General features: G+C 41.4%; 1 pseudogene; it reads left to right on the forward strand.

The window, feature by feature from the left end:
* Positions 1 to 3539: 3539 nt before the first annotated feature.
* On the forward strand, positions 3540 to 4464 carry LOC138439716 (TIMELESS-interacting protein pseudogene; annotated as a pseudogene).
* The last annotated feature ends 886 nt before the right edge of the window (positions 4465 to 5350 follow it).

Here is a 5350-nt window from a genome sequence, read left to right on the forward strand (position 1 = left end):
TTACTGGCAGGGAAAGGGGCAGGAAAAATATAAACATGCATAAAGAAGGAAACATAAAAAATCCAAAATTAGACACCAGATATGGGTACTATTGTTTACTACTTGTATTTTCTGCATATATAAGGTAAAATTAAAAACTGAGAAATTTCAGAACATAAACACGTGCCCTTTATACTTTGTCAAAAAAACAAAAAGAAAGATAAAAGAAATATGTCCTTAAGTCTATCTCTTGGAGAAATACAAGCTTGGCAAATAAGGAAAATGGTGTGCTTTGCTTGAAGGAGCCTTGGAGACAAAGAGTTCTCATCTGGTGAGCTGGACACCCTGGTTTATTATGTAACCTCCAAATGCCACAGTTTCTAATTTATATTGAAAGAGCCCCAGGTTATGTCAGCTCCAAGACCTAAATTCTGAATGACCTGTGTTCTTCTTGGTGGGTGCAGGAGCAGAAACTTAGAAAGCACTTGCCTGCAACTTTTAATTTTAATTGCCTAACTTTTAATTCCATCCACATTTTAGATTTATATATAATAAAATTTTGAGGTTTCCTCAAAGGTCAGATAAATTCAATGAATGAGAAAAATTTGTTAGAAAACTAGTTTGTCTGAGAAGTCAATTCATAATCCAATATTTCACCAAAGTGCCCTGGCAGCAAAATTGGACTGTGAGTGTGAGACCACTCTGACCCACTGGGAGAACAGTCAGTCTGCAGGGCTCTCTGATTCTGCAGTTAACACCATCTTTTCAAACAAGTATTTAAAACCTTCTGATGGTGAAACTTCTTCAGTGTTACTGGTTGGGGCATAGACTTGGATTACTGTGATATTGAATGGTTTGCCTTGGAAACGAATAGAGATCATTCTGTCATTTTTGAGACTGCATCCAAGTACTGCATTTCAGACTCTTTTGTTGATCATGATGGCTACTCCATTTCTTCTGAGGGATTCCTGCCTGCAGTAGTAGATATAATGGTCATCTGAGTTAAATTCACCCATTTCAGTCCATTTTAGTTTGCTGATTCCTAGAATGTCGACATTCACTCTTGCCATCTCTTGTTTGACCACTTCCAATTTGCCTTGATTCATGGACCTGACATTCCAGGTTCCTATGCAGAAAACAAAGATCATGGCATCCGGTCCCATCACTTCATGGGAAAGAGATGGGGAAACGGTGGAAACAGTGTCAGACTTTATTTTTGGGGGCTCCAAAATCACTGTGGATGGTGACTGCAGCCATGAAATTAAAAGACGCTTACCCCTTGGAAGAAAAGTTATGACCAACCTAGATAGCATATTCAAAAGCAGAGACATTACTTTGCCGACTAAGGTTGGTCTAGTCAAGGCTATGGTTTTTCCTGTGGTCATGTATGGATGAGTTGGACTGTGAAGAAGGCTGAGTGCCGAAGAATTGATGCTTTTGAACTGTGATGTTGGAGAAGACTCTTGAGAGTCCCTTGGACTGCAAGGAGATCCAACCAGTCCATTCTGAAGGAGATCAGCCCTGGGATTTCTTTGAAAGGAATGATGCTAAAGCTGAAACTCCAGTACTTTGGCCACCTCATGCAAAGAGTTGACTCATTGGAAAAGACGCTGATGCTGGGAGGGATTGGGGGCAGGAGGAGAAGGGGATGACAGAGGATGAGATGGCTGGATGGCATCACTGACTCGATGGACGTGAGTCTGAGTGAACCCCGGGAGCTGGTGATGGACAGGGAGGCCTGGTGTGCTGCGATTCATGGGGTCGCAAAGAGTTGGACACGATTGAGCGACTGAACTGAACTGAACTGATGGTGAAACAGGAGGGGAGGGGGCAGGGCACTATCTTTAAAAGAATGGCATAGCCAGAGCACACGACATAAACTGACTAGAACCAGCTAGGTCCAGGATGGTGGACGAGTAGACTTCCAGTGGACCTTGAGCATCCTTAAATACTTGTTGTGATATGTTAGCAGCTAAGTGACACGCCCACCAGCACCCACCAGCAGTTTTGAGGCCAACCATAAAAGGTCAAAAACTGGGTGGTGGCCCAATTCCTGGAAATCCCTGCCCTTTCCCGAGTACTTGGAATAATCCTCCCACTCATTATTCCATGAAAATACCCAGCCCATAAAAACTAACCACCCCATATTGCAAAGCTCTCCTTTGCCTTCTGAGGTGGTCCACACTCTGTCTGTGGAGCGTCACATGAGTGCATACGTGCTCAGTTGTGGCTGACTCTGTGTTTCTCTCTAAATAAATCCACTTTCTAACCTAACACTTTGTCTGAGTTCTTTCTTGAAAAAGCAAGAACCTTAAATTCACCAGGAACTGCTGTATCCTCTTTTCTCTAGGCATCTAAAATTTCACATAGACTCTTCTATTGTTCTAAAGGGGCTGAAGGGAAGTCTGAAAGCAGAGATGACAACATGGCAGTGCAGGGTGAGAGGCAGAGTGGATGAGGCACAGTCCAGAAGTGATCTTAAGCCCAGGTGTCTCCAGGTGGCTCTGGTGTCCTCTTCCCAGACCCTCCATCTCACAGGAGAGGTCAACACCACCTGCAGCCTCTTCCTTAGCAATCCTGGTCCCTGACTTTAGGAATACTCTGAGTGATTTTTTAAAACAAGTTTTAGGGGATTGAGAAGTTAATGTTTTTGTTTGGTTTAGTTTCTTAATTCCTCAAATATGGTTCTAGAGGACTGGTTCCCAGACATTTGTGAATAATTTTTTTTTTAATTGAGAACATAGTTTTCTCTAGTGCCATGCAACAATTTTTGAAAACCCCACAAAACTATTAAGATTATCATCATCTCCTTTAAAATAGGACATCATAACACAAAGCACATAAACTGGAGAGAGGGCCTTATATCACAGAGCAACCTTTACCACAGGAGTTGAAAACTTTACACACATGAGTTTCAAAACACAGTACTATCTATTTTTTGCATTTTGTCTCAAACCAGTTAGAAATTTGCCACAAATTAGCATTGGTGCATGGATCAGCATTTTGCAATTACAGTATTCTTTTAGGGAAGACTCCAAGATAAAAACTGACTGCTTTTTGATATACATTTTTAGTAATGCTTTCACGTTACTGAGCTCCTGAGAAAGATGGGATCATTCCTTTCTCAGATCGTATGTGTGTTGGGGATATTTTAATACGTCACATGCTTTATTGCACTGTCCTGTCTTTCTCTCATACATATTGGGAGGGGAGGGGCCCTTTCAGGCTCTCCATGCTTCTGCAAAAAAGCAGGATGGACTGGTTTTCACTGGGAGCTGTTCTTTTGTGTGTGTACTCTTGTACACAGACAATGGCCCCTTACCTCCCGTCATCACCCTCCATAGGGAGCCAGAAACTCAGCCTAAACATTGTTGTTGAGATTAGAAATAATTTTTTTTCAAGTCAAGTGGGTGGATTTTTTAGGACAAACATGAGAATGATAAGTTTGGCAACTGAGTCCTTCTGTATTCTGTTTCTGATTTCTAATGTTAATAGATACAGTATGTAGGTAACCTTTTTTTTTTTAAACTGATTTAAAAACTAATATTTATGTGGGTTTTTCCGCCGCGCGGAACTCTGCGCTGGTGGCGGCAGCGGCCCGAGCGAGAGGAAAAGATGCTAGAACCACAGGAGAATGGCTTGGTTGACCTACCAGATTATGAGCAGACAGAAGATGAAACTTTCCCCCCGTTCCCACCTCCAGCCTCTCCAGAGAGGGAAGATGGTGAAGGCGCTGAACCTCAAGAAGAGTCAGGGAGAGGAGCGCCTGTTCCCGTACCTCCGAAGAGAACAGTTAAAAGGAATATACCCAAGCTGAATGCTGAGAGATTAATTTCAGAGAGAGGGCTCCCAGCATTAAGGCGTGTGTTTGAGAAGGCAAAATTCAAAGGTAAAGGTCATGAGGCTGAGGACTTGAAGACACTAATCAGACACATGGAGCACTGGGCACATAGGCTATTCCCTAAACCGCAGTTTGAAGATTTTATTGACAGAGTTGAATATCTGGGAAATAAAAAGGAAGTTCAGACCTGTTTAAAACAAATTCGACTTGATCTCCCTATTGTACATGAAGATTTTGTAAGCAATAATGATGAAGTAGAGGAAAATAATGGCCACGATGTAACTGCTACCGAATTAGATCCCTTTCTGACAAACTCATACGGAAGTGTAGAGTTTGTTTCTGAGTCCAGTAGAAGCCTAACAGAAGAACAATAACAAAGAATTGAGAGAAATAAACAACTAGCCTTGGAAAGAAGACAGGCAAAGCTACTGAGTAACAGTCAGTCCCTAGGAAATGACTTGTCAGTGAACACACCCAGCACACAGACATCTGAGGAGGGTAGAACAGGTAAGGAGCAAAAGCAGGAAGAATCAAATGGATTTAACAAAGACCTAGACAGTCCGCATAATGCTGGTGCTGCCAGTACTGTAAAAGAAGAGGAGGAATTAAAAGTTGAGAAAACGGAACTGGACCAATCCTTTTAAAATGTATGGTAGTTACTTAAATGTTCCTCAAGTTGGATAGGCCTCAACTGAGAACGTCTATTAACTTGCTGTCTTCTAAATCTGAGATGATGGTGCAGTGCATTTTGTTTGCTTTGAGTGAAAATCTTTTTTATATAGTGAAACTTTTAGACTCCTGTTTAAAATCTGGCATTATTTTAATTATGTGCTCAATTGCTCAGTTGTGTCTGACTGTGACCCCCATGGATTGTAGCCCACCAGGCTCTTCTGTCCATAGGGTTTTCCAGGCAGGAATCACTGGAATGGGTTTGCCATTTCCTCCTCTAGGGGATCTCAACCCCGGGATCAAGCCTCAGTCTCCAATGTCTCCTGTACTGCCTTTGGATTCTTTAGTGCTGAGCCACTGCAGAGGCCTTATTTATAATTGTTTCTTATTAACTTCTGTTGTCTATTTTTCTCCTTAGTGTTTATTTGTATATAAGTATGACCTTGTAAAAATGATTGGTAGTTAATAAGTAGCTTTTGCTGCTTATGATCCCATTGAATGCCCTATTTTTACTAAATTGGGTGGTGTTTTAAGATGTAAATATGTATAATAAATAATAATGTTTTTTTAAAATAAAAATGTCACGAACTAAAAAACAAAAAAAGCAAAAAAAAAAAAACCAAAACAAAAAAACCCAAACTAATGTTGTGGATGGGAGCTGAGAAACAAAGTGTAGCTGGCAGTGTGATTGATGATTGCTGATTTTCTCAGGGAAATAGACCCCAAACCTTGATCTGGAAGAGGAAGAGTGAGACAAAATTAAATTGACTTGTCCAGTAAAAAATGGGCTTCCCAGGTGGCTCAGTGGTAAAGAATCTGCCTGCCGAGGAAGGAGATGCAAGAGAAGGGTAGATCCCCTGG

The sequence above is a fragment of the Ovis canadensis genome, chromosome 4 (assembly GCF_042477335.2).
Source record: "Ovis canadensis isolate MfBH-ARS-UI-01 breed Bighorn chromosome 4, ARS-UI_OviCan_v2, whole genome shotgun sequence".
NCBI lineage: Eukaryota > Metazoa > Chordata > Mammalia > Artiodactyla > Bovidae > Ovis > Ovis canadensis.